Source organism: Vipera ursinii, assembly GCF_947247035.1.
Source record: "Vipera ursinii genome assembly, chromosome: 2".
Classification (NCBI taxonomy): domain Eukaryota; kingdom Metazoa; phylum Chordata; class Lepidosauria; order Squamata; family Viperidae; genus Vipera; species Vipera ursinii.
This window is the reverse complement of record NC_139513.1, coordinates 141834259-141854089: the sequence shown is the minus strand read 5'-3', so window position 1 is coordinate 141854089 and position 19831 is coordinate 141834259. Positions and strand designations below refer to the sequence as shown.

At 39.1% G+C, this 19831-nt stretch overlaps 1 long non-coding RNA gene across 1 annotated transcript in view; it reads left to right on the top strand.

Moving 5' to 3' along the window:
• The window catches only part of LOC310635062, a 792702-nt gene extending 773189 nt beyond the window's left edge, over positions 1-19513 (top strand). Inside the window, exon 3 of the long non-coding RNA XR_014491321.1 lies at positions 19206-19513. This is a non-coding gene — a long non-coding RNA (uncharacterized lncRNA). The remainder of the gene's footprint in view (positions 1-19205) is intronic.
• Positions 19514-19831: the final 318 nt, after the last annotated feature.

Sequence of the window (19831 nt, the reverse complement as noted above, 5' to 3'; positions counted from 1 at the left end):
TCAGCAAAGTGACTATATCATAGACTTTCATGCTGTGATCTGGCAACTGTATTTCTTATAGAAACATCATTGATTTATCTTTTTTAAAAATAGTTCTATTCATTATTTCCACAATTCACAATGAAGAGCCTAATTTGGATTTTCTTAAAATAAAAATGTTTGGCTTAGATAGTTTACAGACACAATTTTCTTGTTTTTGCAATATAATCAATATTTTTGCTGTCTTTGAAAAATGCTTACACTTTTAATACAGCTGAATTCCACTGTAAGTGTCTTGCTAAGCCATCCAGCAACTACTTGAAAAAGTTGACAGGACTACAGCAGCCAATAACTCAGGGAAAGGGGATTTTATTCTAATTTAAAGAAATAAATGGATAACAAATACCAAATTGTCTGCAAGCTAATAATATTGTGCTTTGTAATGGTTGCATTGCCAAGTGTCAGACATTAGCCAAGTGCCAGACAATTGGTTCTTTGAGGTTCCAGAGACATTAAACAAATCAATAAGGAAAGTTTAAGCTTTATTATTAACTTTAGCAGACAGATTTAAACAGAAGCACAAAAGCATAGCCTACCAAGCCAGATGACAACAAATCTTCCTTCAGTTATTGGGAATCCCAGTGGAACAAGCGGAGACACCCCAGGATAACCAAGTCACTCATCAACAGGTCTGTGCTAAAACTCCAGAATCAAGGGGCAATATCAGAGACTTTTATCCCTATTTTATAGCAGACCGTGTGCTAAGACAGGGGTATCAAACTGGTGGCCCACAGGCTGGATGTGTCATGCACATGCCATGCCCACCCTAGCTGCGAAAAAGCAAAAAAATGTCATGATACGCCATGTTTTCAGGTCAAGTGTTGAATGGAATTAATCACTGATTGTTTTGCCCCTGAATCATGTGGTAGAATTTGAATATAAAAACATGCACTACTTCTATTTAAAATATCATGGAGATATAAACTTTCAGGCAAGTTTAGTCATACACAGTCTGAAGATAGCAATGGACTTTCCTTTCCTAATCCCCATGCATTTATCCAGAAATCCACTCTCTCCTCAAACTATAATAGAGTATATAAGATCAGAGTCATGGATCCTGCCCTTTGCGTCATGGTTAAACCAATCCAGTGTAAATGCTTTGCTTATATTCAGACCTTTGAATATGAAAATCTTGAACTGGAAAAGCAGGCATGATCCAATATTTCTTCATGATATTTTGGCTTAAGACTTCATTTCTATACACTCTTACATAAGAATATACCTACCTGAAATCAATCAGATCCATTTCTATCTAGATATGAAAAGAACTTTATAGCAAGCACCTTAATGGATAGAATATCATCAAAGTATACTTTTCTCTCCCTTTCCAACTTCTTGAGTTTGAATTGGTCTCATGCAAAGCATTTGAAATTCTGACTACTTCAACTTTAACCCATGTCTTTCATTAAGAAACAGTTGTTTTGAGTCCAAAACAGCTGTTTTGGATATGAAGTGGGCCACTCTTTATCACAGCAGAAGCCTTTCAAACTCAAGTACTTCCAAAATTGAAAGAGCTCATTTCCAATGTGAATTACTCTGGAAATAGGACATTTCAAATTTGCAAAAAAAAAAAAATAGTTTGAAATGTTGTACACTCCTACTTTGAAGAATACAATGCATTTTGGAGTTTGAATTTGACCTTTGATTTTGTGATCTCTGGCTTTTTGGTTCCTGATCTGCAAGAATCTTTCCATTCCTCTTTAATTCTATTGAAAGTTCTGATTGAAACAAGCAGGACCACATGGGTTTCCCCTCTTTTATTTTGTTCACAGAGACTAAAGTGGCTATTTGTGTGTTAAGATAACCTTTATTGTCATTTATTTACTGTGGGCACAACGGCACATATCAAAAATGAAATTTAGTTGCCCGCTCTCGAAGTGAAACACATACATGACACATACCTAAACATACTATATACAACATATGTATAGACCCACACCCCTACATATATGTAACAATAAAATATTAAATACTATCCGTCTTGAATATATAACGGAAGGAGGAAGCTTGAGAGTTCACAAGGTTAATGCTGTATTAAATGAAACTATGGCTGAATCTGGATGTTCTGCTACGGATACCATGAAGCCTCCTCCCAGAAGGTAACAAGGAAAACAGGTTGTAAAGAGGATGTGTAGTGTCCCAGATATTCTTATGGACCCTGCTCAAGCAATGCTTCTGGATGGGAGGGAGAGAACTGCCAATGATCTTTTCGGCCATCCTCACCACTCTCTGCACCGCCTTCCGGTCTGAAGCAGTGATGCTTCCAAACCAGACTGTGATGCTGTATGACAGGATGCTCTCAATTGTCCCTCTGTAGAAAGTGGTCAGGACAGGGGAAGGAAGATGTGCTTTTCTCATGCGACGCAGAAAATGCAGGCACTACTGTGCCTGCTTCACCAGTGTCTCGCTGTTGAGCGACCAAGCCAGCCTACTCGTTAGCTGCACACCCAAGAATTTGATGCTGGTAACCATCTCCACAGATGAATCATTAATGCACAGAGAAGTGTGGCTGTGCCTTCCTTTTCTGAAATCGACAACAATCTCTTTGGTTTTTCCGGTATTTAAAACTAGGCTGTTTTCCTTACACCAGTTCACCAACCGTTCAACCTCCACACTGTCATCATGAATAAAGCCCACTACTGTTGTATCATCTGCGAACTCTACAATATGGTTGGTGGCAAACCTAGCACAAAAGTCATGGGTCAACAGGGTGAACAGCAGTGAACTTAGGACACAGCCCTGAGGAGAATCTGTGCTCAAGAAAATGGTGTTAGAGGTATTTGTTCCAACTCGCACAGCTAAGCCTTATTAAAACCTTCAAAACAGGTTCACTTTCTCAGCTAGTGTGGTTAATTTGTTTGCAGATTAGCAGGTCAGACAACAGCTTTGTGGTGTACAATAGTATACTTTGAGGAAAGTAAACCCCACTTCTTAATGAAAGTCCTAATTTATTACCAAGAAACTACATTACTATGAACAGGTTGGACCTATCAACAATTAAGAATGCTTTGGTTAGAAACTGTCTCAATTACTGCAATGACTTTACAGGGCTTGCCCTTGAAAAGTACAGAAGTTACAACTGATGTAAAAATGCAGTGGCCCAGCTGCTGATCAATGTGAATCACCTAAAGTCAATGTCAAAACTCTCATGAAAACTCTCCTTCTTTTGGACCTCCCTGTGTACTGATTTGGCCAGATCTGCTTCTCTTCCTTCTTCACTCTGTCAGTCATCATCCCTCGCCAGCAGACCCATGGTCTACTCTAAGTATTCATTCTCTGCTTAGCCTTAATCAAGTGCCTTGCCTTACAACTTGGCCACTTCTCACTGGTGAACTTCCAAGCTTTCATCTAAATCCCCTAAAGCTCACTCAAGCAGCACTGTTGTGAATACTCTGGATTGACCAACAAAATAGAAGGCATAAGCTCTTTATGGTGAACCATTCCAGTTCTTTATTCTTGGCATAACAATAGAAAGACATCCTTGTTTCTTGAAATACTGTCCCCCCCTCCTCCAACTTGAATAAATAAAGCAAGCTTAATTCAGCTAATACTCTACATCAGGGTTCCCCAACCCCCAGTCCATGGACCAGTACCGGGCCACAGCATGCCAGCAACTGGTCTGCACAAACAAGCAAAGCCCCATTCACAGGATGCAGGCAGCACACAAAACCATGCAGCCTCCTGTCCACGGAAAAACCTCTCTCCATAGAACCAGTCCCTGGTGCCCAAAAGGTTGGGGACCTCAGCTCTACATACAAAGAGACCTACCAATCACACCTTTTCTAAAGAAGCCTGAAATACAGCAAGGTGCTTTATGACCTAACTGCTTTATAATTCAGAGAGTAATCATTTCTCTGCCAGCAATAGTATTCTTTTGCTAAAATAATTGTGTGCCTATCCTAAAACTGAAATGCTACCAAATTAACCAAAGTGTTCATCAAGGGCGTCAGTAAAATTCAGTTGGCCAGCCTTTGTGATTAGCCATACATGGGTCTTTGGTTCAACTTGCCTCTTATTATTATTATCTGCAGAATAATGCCAGGACAGAAAGATTCCATGGGGTATCATTATTATGAGCCACGGCGGCACAATGGTTACAATGCAGTATTGCAGGCTAATTCTGCCAACTGCCAGCAGTTCGATTCTCACCGGCTCAAGGTTGACTCAGTCTTCCATCCTTCTGATGTTGGTAAAATGAGGACCCAGATTGTAGGGGGCAATAGGCTGACTCTGTAAACCACCTACAGGGGCCTGTAAAGCCCTATGAAGTGGTATATACCGGTAAGTCTAAGTGCTATTGCTATCATTATTGCACAACAACCCTTTCCTGATTTGTCTCCACTCATTTTGAATCCCCCCAAACCTGTATCTTCTTCCTTCTTTATCTACCCATTGGTTCCAGTCTAACCTCTGCTTCATTGCCTGTGAAACATGCTTCTGTCTAACATAGCCCTTGTCTGTCAACTGCCTTCGAATGACAGTCTAATTATATCTTTTCCCAACTATGTTTCATTTTTCCCCCTTTTACTCAATGGCTCAACCTTTAACTTCCCTTCTAATTTCCTTACAGGCTCCACTGCCCAGAAGAAGTCCCTTACTTCTTTCCTGTAATCTATTTAAATTATTTTATTTTATTTAAATTAGCATTTTTTTCCAATTACAGACACCAGGCCTCCAGTTCCTAGCATGCAAGTACATTTGCTTGTTCTCAAAACAAACTCCTACCAGTTTGGACCAGCTGTATACATTCCCCAACTCTCTGCTACAACTTTCTGGGATTCACTTGATTTTTGATGAGTCAGTGACTAATATAGTAACAGTAGCATTACTCTGGATAGAGTCTGTGTGGCAGATATTCACATGTCACCTTTCTTTTCTTTTTTTAAAATAACATTTTAAAAATCTAATTTACAGTGAATTAATGAATTTGGGACATACGTTGTAGTTTTATACACATTTTATACATATACTTTAAAATGTAATTATCCCTACATATACAATTAACCCTAACATATTTCTTTCTATGCAGTTTTCCCAATCCTTTGCAGATTGTTTTGCTCTCATGAGATAAAATGTATTGGAATCCTATTTAACATGCAACTTAACTTGTAATATTTCAAGCTTTTTATTTATTTAATACTGCAAAGGTTATGTATTGTTTCATAGCAAGGACAAACTAAAGGGATTGATTCACATTACAGTGGAAACTGAAATTTTAGTTCAACTGTTTCTGATTGCTGTAAATGTAAGATGATCACAAATGGATATGAAGGTAAGGAATGATAAGGTAAAAAGAGCTGATTTTGTAGTTGCTTTCACAGCCTGCTGATCATATTGTCTAATGGAAGAGATCCCCAGAAATTTACTGCTTGTAGAGAAGTCTGGGAGCTATATGTTGCATCCAGGCTTGGCTAATTGCCAGGAGATTTTAGGATTTAAAAGACTGCAAAGTAAACAATTACAGCTATTAAACCTCATAGGGCAATTGATGTTAGACATGGGGAAAATAAAAGAGCTGGAGGGACATACAAAGTAATACAAGGTACTTAACATATTATGCTGAAGTTTTGTTAGCTCAACTTTCCCAAACATTTTGTATGACAAATATTTCCCACATGTAAACTTTCCAACAAAGAACAGCACCTACAGTTTGCAGCTTCTATGGGTATTACAGTATAATCCATTTAGGTAAAGATATTTACATAAAAAGGACACTGCCCACTTTTCTTACATCTGTAATATGTGATTGCATTTCTGTGTTGAGTACTATCATGGGAACCATATTGTATATTCAGAGAGACTGCAACATCCATCTCCCAACATTATGAGCTAGGAGGGAATTTGACAGAAAACAGATCATTCATTTTCTAAAGAGAAAGCTCAGAATTCCTGTGCCAATTCTCAGTCAAGTTAAAGTACCATTATTACCATGCTCCTTTACACTCAGACATTGTTAGTTAAACACCTATTCTGATTCAGTTCTGTTGAAAGAAAAATCATCTGGTCCAGTTCCAAGCTGAGAGTAAAGAAAATGGAGGCTAAGACGTTGGAAATAAAATGGAGGCTGCTTAGTAAAGAAGGTTCTTGTTTATTTAGTTGTCAGAAACTTCAGTGACAGAGTATGTTTCTGGAGTGGCTGACAGAATGGAGTTGCGATAGGTGGGCTTTTATAACTTCTTTGGTGTTTTTGTATTTGGAATGCTCCAGGGGGTTGTGCAATGAGATGGGCTTTTCTGTCTTTTGCTAGTCTGAAGTGGGTGTAGGATTAATCCTACTATGTCCTAAAGGTCATGTTCCTGTCCTTGGAGCCTTTGTTTTTCTAATCCCATCAGCTCCAGCCTTCCTGCCCTAGTTTCCCGGCATGGATTAGAAAATCTGCATTTCTAAAGGGCGGGCCTCCTAAATTTCTGCTTGGGGCGGGAATAGGGCTGGGTTTCTGCATCCATTAAGTTGTTTATTATTATTATTATTATTATTATTATTATTATTATTATTATTATTATTATTATTATTATTATTATTATTATTCCTTTGGAGAAATATACTATTCTGCCTTTTTAGTATTCCCCAAAATATTTCCTTCTTTAGGAGGGTGAATATGGAAGAGACCTTGGAGGTCTTCTAGTCCAGCCCCCTGCTGAAGTAGGAGAACCTATACCTTTTCAGCCAAATGACTGTCCAGTCTTTTCTTAAAAACATCCAGTGATGGAGTGCTCACAATTTCTGAAGGTAAGCTGTTCCACTGATTAATTGTCCTCATTGTTAGGAAGTTTCTCCTTAATTCCAGGTTGCTTCTCTCTTTGGTCAGTTTCCAACCGTTGTTTCTTGTCCTGCCCTCTGGTGCTTTGGAGAATAGTTTGATGCCCTCTATCATGTCTCCCCTGTTTCTTTTTTTTTCTTTAGACTAGCCAAATCCAAGTCCTGCAGCCATTCTTCATATGTTTTAGTCTACAGGCCTTTGGTAATTTTAGTTGCTGTTCGCGGAACTTTTTCCAAAGTCTCAACATCTATTTCGTAGTATGGTGACCAAAATTGGTTGCAGTATTCCAGGTGTGGTCTCACTAGGGTTTTATAAAGTGGTACTAATACTTCACGTGATCTTGACTCTATGCCTTTGTTTATGCAACCCAGGATTTTATTAGCTTTTTTGGCTGCTGCTGTACACTGCTGGCTCATAGTCAAGTGATCGCCCACTTTGACTCCAAGGTCCCTCTCACAGTTACTGTTTTTGAACCAGGTCTCACCTAATCTGTAGTTATATCTTTGATTTTTCCTGCCTAAATGTAAAACTTTGGTTTGCTCCACATTAAAATTTGTTTTGTTGGATAGGCCTATTGTTCACGTTTGTGAAGAGCTTTTTGGATTTTGAGCTTGTCTTCTAGGGTGTTGGCTACTCCTGTCAGTTTGGTGTCATCTGCAAATTTGATGAGTTCCCCTTCTATTCCCTCATCTAAGTCATTTATGAAGATATTAAAGAGTACTGGGCCTAAGACGGAGCCTTGTGGTACGCCACTGCTTACTTCTCTACATGTTGGATGTATTACCATTGAGGATTACTCACTGAGTATGGTTTGTCAGCCAGCTACAGATCCATCTGGTGGTAATGTGGTCTATCCCACCTTAAAGATAGAAAAGAATAATAATAATAAACACAGAGTTTGGACTGGGTGTGTATTTATTTAGCAAATTTATCTGGCTACCCAATAGGTGGCTCTTATGGTACTGATAAAGTTGGTAACAAATTTCTTTACTGCACCATCATTGTAAAAATGATGTAAGGAAAAGAAATAAACCAAACTGTTAAAATCATTTTATTTTGGATTCAAGCATTCTAAAAACAGTCTCTTTGGCCATTTAATTGCCAGCCTAAATTCAGATGAATATACATAAAGAAATAAACATTCCATAATGGAGAAAAAAAATCTCTGTGCCCAGCACTGACACAATGGCCCTGAAATGGAAAGATATTTTAGACAGAATGCTGCCTTTAGTCTCTGTTGCCAGGGAAACTCTGCTGAAAAAACATTTCTCTGGATGCTGACTCTTAGGTATTGCTCAGTAACTTTAGAAGAAAAGCTAGACTTATCTGGATTAATCATGATGGAAACAGGACTCCTCCGTTAAACGTGAAAGTTGTAAAACAAGAGTGTTTATGTTGCTACTTAAAGAGGAGGGAGAAAAATGGATGGTGGGTGGCCTTTTACAAGGAAGTGGAACGTTATCTAATTTCAACAGTTTTGAAAAGCCCAAGGACCTCCTTCGCTGCTTATGAAGGGAGCATGACTCAGCCTTTTATCTCTGAAGACTCAGACACAGTGTTGCTGTGACAATAAAGGCTTTGCAAGCATTTTATCTGACCAAATAAGAGGGGGAGTAATGCTTATTGGAGGAAGAAGAAAGCCAAAAGGTCCACTGTAACCAACTTAAGAACCAAGAAGGCTTTCTCCAGGTTCACAGTTTCTCTTAATACCACAACTCTGATTTTATTTATCTTGACATGTACAATTGATAAAACCAGTGCTTTTTTGTAAAAAAAAAAGGTGCTGGAATTCACACATTTCATACAACCTGCCTTGCCTACCCTACAAGGTTTACTATTGTAGTTGGGGGAAAAAAACCTTCAATTTTTAGTGTATGTAAAAGACTAGGATTTTATTCAAGACAATTCTGGAAAATCTATTGAAAATAGGTGCCAGAACTCTGTTCCAGTGCGTTCTATGACAAAAAAAGCCCTGGATAAAACTATAAAATATCATGAGCAGATCTGTCCTTGATTATTTTTTTCTGTATAATATATAAAGAGGGAGGTCATTAACATATGGCCCCAGTATGTTGTCATGCTATTGTTCTCTTCAGGTTACCCATCATCTGACAATTGATGGGTGACAATCAATAAGGGTCCTTCTCAGGGGTCCTTGGTGCTCTCTGAGCTTGATTGTTTTCTTGCAGATGTTTTATTACCCACACTAGGTAACATCATCAGTGCTAGAGAGAAGCAACCTGGAATTAAGGAATAACTTCCTAACAGTGAGGACAATTAACCAGTGGAACAGCTTGCCTTCAGAAATCATGGGTGCTCCATCACAGGAGGTTTTAAAGAAGAGACTACTATACAGTCACTTGTATGAGATGGTATAGGTTCTCCTGCTTGAGCAGGGGGCCAGACTAGAAGACCTCCAAGGTTCTATTCTATTCTATTCTATTCTATTCTATTCTATTCTATTCTATTCTATTCTATTCTATTCTATTCTATTATGAAACATCTTCAAAAAAACAACCAAGCTCGGAGAGCATCAAGGACCCTCATTTCAACCCCGAGCTACAAATATTCTCCCTTATAGGTCCTTTTCAATTCAAAATTCAAGTTGTGAAATGCTTCCTAAAAAGGTATGCCTAGCAACTGATGGTTGGGTTCACATATTGTGCTAAATCATATGGTTTAATTAATGATAATTTATCAAATAAATCTCAACTGTGCTCATATAAAAAACTTTTTCATAAACTTCATGATTTCCTACTCAGTGGCTTGATTTATACAACATGCTGAACAAAATCCAAACACACCAAAAACATCCCTGCTTAATGTATGTGAAGTTGGCCATGATACCTTTTCAATTTAGATTTTTAATTTCAAGTCAAACTAAAATTCCTCCTCTCTGTTTTGTATTGAAAAATACATTTTTGTAACTTAGAAGGAAAAGAAACACTTGCAGGAGTGGGATTATAATTTAATATTTCTCAGTAAAGTTAGTCCATGACTTATGACTACAATTAGGACTATAATTTCCATTGCTAAGCAAGGTGGTTAGCATCCAATTTCATGACCTTTTTTGCCACGATTAAGTGAAGCACTGTAGTTGTTACATGAATCACACAGCTGTTAAGTGAAGCCAGCTTTTCCCTCATTGACTTGGCTTGTCTGAAACCATCTGGGAAGGTCACAAATGGTGATCACATGACTCTGGGATGCTGCAACCAATATAAATACCAAACACCTGAAGTTTGATCACATGACTGTGGGGTTGCTGAGAGGATCAAAAATGGCAACACTGCTTGTAAGTCGCATTTTTCAGTGCCATTGTAACTTTGAACAGTCACTAAACAAATGGTAGAAAGTTGAGGACTTCCGGTAGATAGTCAAGATAGGAAAGAGAGAAAGTTGGCCTTCAGCTTCAGACACTTCTGCTTCATGCCACCAAATTTACTGTATTGTGATTGAGAAGGAAAAGAATGTCATTCACTTAGTTAATCAGTAAAAGTGAGGAAAGATTTTTGTTCCTATTTTCATCTACTGGGCCCTTTCTATAGAGTAGCACCAGAGATAGTGCTGGCTGAGGGAAAACTATTTTGACTTTCAGGGTCAAGAGGTTGTAGGGAGAATTTCTAAATCTACATGTAATGTACAAGCCACCTGCTGTTCCAAGTACAGATCCTAAATGGCAGATAAATTATGCATCACTGGGGCTTTTCTGAAAATCAGGACAATTTACAGGCCATCCTGGGTGCATCAGAGTTAGAAACGTGTTTGAATTTTTCAAAAGGAAGCCATTCATTGGCTTCTTAACAGGGAAGCCAAAACAAATCGTTGGCTAACCATGACCTTCTGTGTAGAATAACAGGTTGCTGTAATTCTTATTAAAACAATTGAATTGCTGGGAATTGTTCTGAATTCCCAATGATCTTTACTTGACATAATTTAATCCTTTCCCATCCAATAATCCAATCAAATATTAACAGAAAAGAAATCTGAGGCTTTCTCCTATTTACATTCATTATAATCCTATCAAAAGCCTTTAGACCTCTATTTGATCTTGGCGTTATAACTGATCAGTAACCTCTAATAATTCGTGACATTGATTCACATTAGCTTTATATCAAAGCCACTTTAGTTTAATGGATTAGCCTTCACTCATTGGCACAGTCTTAATCTAAAATTAATAGCTGCTCCTGGTGTTTCTCTTATACTAAAATTGCCTAGCAATTTTGTAATGTTTAGGTAATCCTCCCATTTAATTGAAAACCATTTCTTCTAAATATATTATTTGAAAAAAAACAAAAAACAAGACCATGAAATATTATAGACTTATTTCAAGAGCTGGTGTTTCTTTTTCCAAGTAATTCCTGGGGGAATTCTGGGGGAATTACTGTCATATTAACTTAGCCATAAGTTAAGAACTTGGAGAGGACTCTTCTTCTGGGTCCTTGTGCTCTCTCTGATATGGTTACAATGAATGGACACTTCTGAATGGACATAGCTTAACTATGAAATGATTTCTTCATGGTAGCTTGCCAGACCCCCAAGTCTTTCCAGTGGCATTGCCAGATGAAATCTGTGTCCTGCAACATTACTACTTCTTGGTAAGCTAGAAAAATGTGGGATTGACAGCATCACCACCATATGGATTTATGACTGGCTGACAAACCATACTCAGCGACCCATCCTTAATGGTACTATACCTACCTTAATGGTACTATATCTACTATATCTACCATCCTTAATGGTACTATATCTATCTACATGAAAGAAAGTAAGCAGTGGGGTGCCACAGGGTTCCATCTTAGGCCAGTACTCTTCAATATCTTCATAAATGAGGGAATAGAAGCTAAAACATATGAAGAACAGTTGCAGGATTTGGGTTTGGCTAGTCTAGAGAAAAGAAGAAACAGGGGTGACATGATAGCAGTATTCCAGTATTTACGAAGTGGCCACAAAGAGGAGGGGGTCAACTTATTTGCCAAAGCACCTGTAGTTGGGACAAGAAACAATGGATGGAAACTAATCAAGAAGAAGCAACATGGAATTAAGGAGAAACTTCCTAACAGTGAGGACATTTAACCAGTGGAACAGCTTGCCTTCAGAAATCGTAGGTGCTTCATTACTGGAGGTCTTTAAGAAGAAAGTGGACAGACACTTATCTGAAATGGTATAGGGTCTTCTACTTGAGCAGGGGGTTGGACTAGAAGACCTCCAAGGTCCCTTCCAGCTCTATTCTGATTGATTGATTGATTGACATTATCCTGGGACACACATATTTGCCTTCATTCCTCAAAATATTTTACTTTCCCCAGGCCTTTAATATATATTTTTTAATTCCATGAAGAAGAAATTGCCTTGGTATTATTTTTCCTGCTGTTGTCCCAATTTTAATATTCTCATATTTGCTGATTTTTATGTCATGCGGTAGCTCAGTGGGTTAGGACACTGAGCTTGTCAATCAGAAGGTTGGCAGTTTGGCGGGTCGAATCCCGAGTGCCACATAGCAGAGTGAGCGCCTGTTACTCATCCCAGCTTCTGCCAACCTAGCAGTTCGAAAGCACGTAAAAATGCAAGTAGAAAAATAGGGACCACTACGGTGGGAAGGTAACAGCATTCCGTGCACCTTTGGCGTCTAGTCATGCCGGCCACATGACCACGGAGACATCCTCGGACAAGCGCTGGCTCTTTGGCTTTGAAACGGAGATGAGCACCGGTGCCTAGAGTTGGAAACGACTAGCACGCATGTGCGGGGGAACCTTTACCTTTTACCTTTATGTCTAAAACTGTGCTATTTCTTATACAAGCAAACTATGTTTTACAGCAATTGCAAATACCAGAGAAGAGACCCTCTGCATTCTGCCTGTTAAGAATTCTATTATACTTAGAAACAAACAATCCTCCAACTTCAAAAATTAAATTATTAATCCTTTAGTCCATAAGCGATTTTTGAAAAACTCTGGCCACATGGTCACTTACTGTCACCTTCCCGTAAGAGTTCCCATTCCTAATTGTCTAGAGAAAGAGGGTATGCCAAGGACATAATTTGAATTAAAGAGAAAGTGTTAGTTGCATGAAAATAACTTCAAATCAGCAAATAGGTGTATGTGATAATTTATTCATAATTATTCAAAATTAACTGAATTAATTTATATTGAATTTTTGATCCGGCACCATCCATGCAAGAGTTAGAGCCAGCAAGCAACTAGGATTAACTGTAGAGCATGATGTTGTAGAAAATGAAAATATTGGCTATTGTTCTTTTATGCAAGGTTTAGACCCAGATAAACTAAATCAAGCCTCATGGACAAAGTATTGAACCCAAGTTTGTGCTATGTTTAATTTTGCAGTTTTGCAATTGTACTTTTCTTAATATGGTTTTGCTAAGCTTGCTTGTTTCAAATATATTTAGAACATAAAGTCTGGAACAGTAAGAAATAGGGAACTGAAAGTAGCTGATGGATGCGGGTTCCAATGTACCCAGGTATATGTGGAAAATTATGTTCAGCAGAATGTCAGCAGGAAGTCGGTACAAAGTCAGCAAAAGTCAGCAGACCATCTGACTACAGTCTTAGAATGGGGAAGGGTATAAAGAGTTGGGTCTAGACCTGACTGATTTGCCATTGGCCCATAGCTATCCTTTGGAGTGCTATGTCAGTGGACCTCATTGCAATGGGTTACTAATGTAAGTGATGTTATGTTACTATGCTTGCTATGTTCCAAATTATTAGCAAAATAAACCTCTGAATCTTAAAGTAAGAATTATTGTTTTGTGTTGCTGTCTCTTGTCTTTTTCATTGGGTTTTTTCCATGACAATGTGATAAAAGGGAATGCTAGGAATGAGGAAAAATGTCTCCATTCTGTTCTTTTTTTCATACTTACCCATTGGATTTAGCTTTTCAAAGCACAGAAATAAGCAGGATCAGCCGCTAATGCCTTCTAATGAAATGTTTTCTAAAAACACAGTAGAACCATAAGAAACCTGGCAAATATACGAGAAAGAAAGGAAGAAAGCGCAACTAACCCTAACTGGGGTAACCTGAGTTCGTACTAGACATATTTCCGCAAATTACTGAAAAATAATTATTGAAAGCCTAAAAATAATGTGCTGTCAACTTCAAAGCTTAAACAACCCATCACTGTCAGCACTCGAATTGACTGCCCTGAAAGGGGGAAACAGGAAAGTCTTTGTCTGATTCTGTGGGTGATTTTTGCAAATGAAATCTGTAAACTAAAATCTCCAAGGTCTTGTTATAAATGAGTTCAGCAAATGGGAAGCCTTAGCAAATGAATTCCTTCTTTGTTAGTAGATATTTGTTTGGCACTTCAAAATAACATTCTCTGGAATGTCTTTTTATATTCCCACGCCTCAAGAAAGGTCTCTAAAACCACTAGTGATAATGGCATTGTTTTTGCATCTTTTAGATTTTCGAGGCTGACAGCTAAGTCTAATCTTGTGTCTGCACATCTAAAAAAATAGAGCCTTTAAAAATAACAAGCAGTCCAAGTTTATCTAAATTATTCCTTGCAAACTTGTACCTCATTAGTGGCGTCCCTATTTGATTCTATGTCTCCTTTGCTTCCTTTAATTAAGTTCTTCTAGTACTGTCAGACTTTCAAAGAAAACAACCATAACGTAGACTTTTTAACCTTTTGTGATTCAGTAATTTGTTGCTGTCCTTACATTATTTGGTGGATTGTATTCAGCTAGAAAGGCAACTTTTAAATCATTTTTCATTGTATTTTTTATTTCTGTTAATATTAATCCATAGTACTCTCCTCCACAAAATAAACCCTGGTTAAACCCCACTCTTTTATGTTTTTTCCCCCTTCTTCAGACCATCCTAATAATTCCCACGTTTTCAACTAGTATCGTAGTATTTTCCCTTTTTGGTTGCATTTATATATATAAAAAGGGACGTGGTGGCTCAGTGGGTTAGGACGCTGAGCTTGTCGATCAGAAGGTCGGCAGTTTGGCAGGTCGAATCCCGAGTGCCGCGTAACAGAGTGAGCGCCTGTTACTCGTCCCAGCTTCTGACAACCTAGCAGTTCAAAAGCACGTAAAAATGCAAGTAGAAAAATAGGGACCACTACGGTGGGAAGGTAACAGCATTCCATGCACTTTTGGTGTCTAGTCATGCTGGCCACATGACCACAGAGACGTCCTCGGACAAGCGCTGGCTCTTGGGCTTTGAAACGGAGATGAGCACCGGCCCCTAGAGTTGGAAATGACTAGCACGCATGTGCAGGGGAACCTTTACCTTTACCTTTATATATATAAAAAATCCCATCTTTCCTCCAAAGAGTTTTTATGACTTTTTGTCATATTTTACTCTAGAAGACAGACTAATTCTGAAGCACGTTAATTATCCTAAGATTAAAATGGCAAACCTATAAAGATTTATCTGTGAAGAAATTCAAATAAATTCAAGTAAAGGCCTCCTTTGTCAGAGGAATCCTCTGGAGTATGGAAGAGCACATTTGAAAAGGAAGACCTCTAACTCTTTAAATTTCCACAGATAGACGGTCCCCTGAGTTGAAGGCAAGTATGGGAGAGGGTTCCACTCATTTCCCCCTCTGTCATGATTAATTTGACTTTAAAAACTTCCCTTCTCCTGGTGAAAGATAAACAACCGCACTGGAGCTGACACTTTCCCCTTGTTCTGGGGTCTGTATGTGCTAGACACAATGCTTCTTTTGATTTATTTTATACAGTATATGCTCATTCACTGGCCCTTTTCTCCCTTCTCATAATAGGAACAGTAATAGTGGTACAATAGCAGCAGCAGCAGGGGGAAAAAAACCCTCCCAAAAAATAACAATCAAAGACCTGATAATAGAAGAAGATAAGCTCATAGTGTCATTCCATATCACAGCACTCTTTACATCAATAGATTAGCAAAATAATCCATGGCAACACTATTACACAACAGACGCAACCTGACCAAATAAACTAAGATTGAAATACCCAGAATCATGGACTTCATCAACCTCTGCCTCACAACCTACTTTCAGTTTGATGGACAAATATAGCAACAAATCAGAAGAACACCCAGGGGATCAGCACTCTCAGGATTCATTACAGAGGCTGTAATACAACGTCTAGACACTGTAGAATTCCCCCACATACAACCCACAGTATGGATCTGGTATGTAGATGATACCTTTATCACAATAAAAAAAAAGAACAACTACAAAAGACACATGAAACAAAACAACTTCAAAGGAACAAAATTCACAAGGGAAGAAGAAAACAATGACAACAACTAATTTTCTTGGATATCCTCATCAGCAGAAGCAATGATGGGAAGTTAGAAACACAAGTCTATTGTAAAACCACCCACACTAACCAAGTGCTCCATTATGAAAATAACAGGCCAAACTCCCACAAGAGAAGCTATGTAAGAACACTATTATTTAGACAAGCAAAAATACTGCAGCAACCCTGAACATCAGGAAAAAGAAACATGATCTTTACATCTTCCAACAAAATGGATACCCATGCAACTATATCAAAAAGTGCCTGTGCTGTCAACCTACTACAGCACAAGTAGTACAAAGTATAAAAATGATAACATTGCTGTACATCAAAAACATCTCAGAAACAACCAATAGACTATTAAAATCATATGGCATCATCATAGCATGTTTCTCCAAAACATCTTAAGTAAACCAAAGGACCCAGTAGCCAAAGACGAAGAAAAAAAGTCAGGAGTCATCTGCAACATACAGTGTAAGTACTGTGGCAGTCATTATACAGAACAAACAGGCAGAAGATTAGAAAAGTGCATTCATGAACACCAACTAGCAGCCAGAAGACATTATGAAAACTCTTAATTGCACCACACATGGAAAGAATTAACCATAGTTTCATCTGGGATACTGTGAGCATCCTAGACCAGGGATCTGCAACTCTGACAACTTTAAGACTTGTGGGCTTCAGCTGAGGAATTCTGAGAGCTGAAGTCCACAAGTCTTAAAAGTCGTCAAGGCTGCAGACCCCTGTCTTAGTCCAAGTTAAGTCCAAAAATACTAGAGAATTCCTGGAAGCCTAGCACTCAGATAAATTGGCCATCAACAGGCACATAGAGATAAACACCATCTACATACCATTCAAAAGAAATAATAAAAAAGCCAAAAAGGAAACAAAAAGAACAAAACACTTCTTCACCAGCAATCAACCCCCAATGAGCAAATCTTAACACCAAGATTAACACTAGATCTATGGTTCTCAACCTCAGCCACAATGTTGTCACAGAACAACATTGTCACAAGAGCCTTGGTGGAGCAGTGGGCTGATGCCTCCTTAAGTAACAATTAGTGCAGGTTCGAGTGCCACCAGGCTCAAGGTTGACTCAGCCTTCCATCCTTCCAAGGTAGGTAAAATGAGGACCCAGATTGTTGGGGGCAATAAGCTGACTTTGTAATAATGCTGCTTGGGGTTTGTGTGAAAGTCCTAATAAGCAGGCATATACATAGAATGAAGGCTACTGCTAAGCTTGTAAGCCGCCCTGAGTCTTCGGAGAAGGGCGGGATATAAATGGATTTTTTTTAAAAAAAGTTTGGCTCAGCCTTCCATCCTTCCGAGGTAGGTAAAATGAGGACCCAGATTGTTGGGGGCAATAAGCTGACTTTGTAAAAATGCCACTTGGGGGGGGCGAAAGCCCTAATAAGCAAGCATATACATAGAATGAAGGCTATTGCTAAGCACATTGATTTGTGCTTCTTAGATTGTAAGCCACCCTGAGTCTTCAGAGAAGGGTGGGATATAAATGGGATAAAAAAATGTTATGATTTAAATCTTGAGTTAAGTTTGGTGGTCCATGGCTATGGTCATGGTACTTAAAGGGGAGGCATGGTGAAGAAAATGTTGAGAACCACTGCACTAGACCAACAATCAAGAGGTAAATAATACCCCAATCAAGTAACTAATAACTCAGACAAACAAGCTAACAGTAAACAAGAACCTAATCAAGGAACCAACAAGATCACTCTCACCAACACTGACAGGGCAGGATCCAATCTGGGTGGGTCACTGGGACCAAAGGTTTTGTCTTCTGAGCTTTCAGACTCGTGCTGGAGCCCATCTTCAGGGAACATTATCCTGGGACATGTATATTCACCTTCATTCATGACTGACAGGACAAGCCACTAATATATGAACAGAGAACAAACCCCACTCCCCACTCCTTTCCAGCACTGCTAAGCTTGTAAGCTGCCCTGAGTCTTCGGAGAAGGGCGGGATATAAATGGAATTAAAAAATAATATTAATAATGTTACCTAGTTCGGTAATTAAATATCTGCATGAAAACCACCCAGCTTAGAGAGTACCAAGAACCCCCATAGTTCAACTGTCAGAATCCATTTATATCCCATTCATAAAACTATCTGTATGTTCTAAAATCTTATACCTCTCCCTGGATTCTGCCATTTTTCCAAGGAGGAGAAGAGAAGATGTTAATAGGTGCAAGCATTGTTTATTCAGCCTGCTGGGAGGCTGTCTTCAAAGACCAGGGCAAGAACCTTTGAACTGAGAACAACAAAGGAAGTGGGGGGAAGAGATCTGGTTTGTATCTCCGATGAGAATCTGAAAGGAAGGAGGTAATTGTCATAAAGGCATGGGAAGATCCCTCTTTCCCATGGAAGGGTTTGACACCTGAATTTTCATTGATCCGGGACTGACCAGATGGTTTGAGGGGAGGGTTTTGACTCGGGGACTCTTTAAAAGTACCAAACTGTAACACAGTTTCAGATCCTGTCTGGTATTCCTATTACCAATCATGTTTTAGTAAAAGCTCCTTTTGGACAATTCCTGGTTCAAGAGTTCTTTCTTTCCTAAGATGTGGATTGGGGTGGGTCAACTACAAATATTCTCTTCTATTAATAAAACAAGCTTTTTGAGAATTAATTTCCTTCCTTCCTTATAGACCTTGGTCTTTGCCTGAGCGCTCCCTCGGTTGTTCTTTGGAGAAACTCAAAATTGCTTTGTAGAATTGATAAATAGGTCTTATAGACAGTTGGTTCAGGGTAGCATACAAGACTAAGCATTTCACTATGGGAAAAACAATACTCGCAGAAGAAGATTAATGTATCAGGCTGAAGTGTTTTCAGAACTTTTTCTCTCATCTATGTATTCATAGACAGAAGCACTCAATTCTGTAAGTCCCTTCAGGTACAGGTTGCAATGGTAGAGCTGAGAAATTTGTTCTGGTCATCCATTGCTTGTCACAATTACTGTAACCCTTTACTTCCAGTTCTGTTTCTCATGGCTGCTTCTTTCCTGAGAGTAAGTAGCTCAGGCTCCCATTTTCTTACCCTTTTGCTGAGAATAATGGAAAATTAAATGTCTGTGCATAGCACTCCACCAAAAAGCGCAAAGACTTTTCCAGTTGAGCAAACATACCTTCAAGTTTCAAGTTTCAAGTTTTATTTAATTTGTATACCGCCCTTCTCCTTGGTAGGGACTCAGGGCGGTTCACAGGGCATATATAAAAAAGACAATACAAAAATTAAAAAAAGATTAAACCCATGCCCAGTTAAAAACAGTAATACAAATCTAAAACAACAAATTAAAACCCATAATCCCCCGTCAGGCCAGACCAGCTATTTCAAATAGGTGGGTCTTCAGGCCACGACGGAAAGTTCGGAGGTCTGATGCCGTCCGGAGCTCCACCGGCAGTTGGTTCCATAATGCCGGAGCGCCCACAGAGAAGGCCCTCCCCCTGGGGGCCACCAGTCGGCATTCCCTGACTGGCGGCACCCTGAGGAGGCCCTCTCTGTGGGAACGCACAGGGCGGAGGGGAGTTTATGCCGGCAGCAGGTGGTCTCCGAGGTAACCCGGACCCATGCCATGTAAGGACTTAAAGATCATAACCAAAACCTTGAACCTCACCCGAAAGACAACTGGTAACCAATGCAGCTCGCGGAGCAAAGGTGTAACATGGGAGTACCGGGAAACTCCCAAGACAACTCTCGCGGCCGCATTCTGTACCAGTTGGAGCCTCCGAGTGGTCTTCAAGGGAAGCCCCATGTAGAG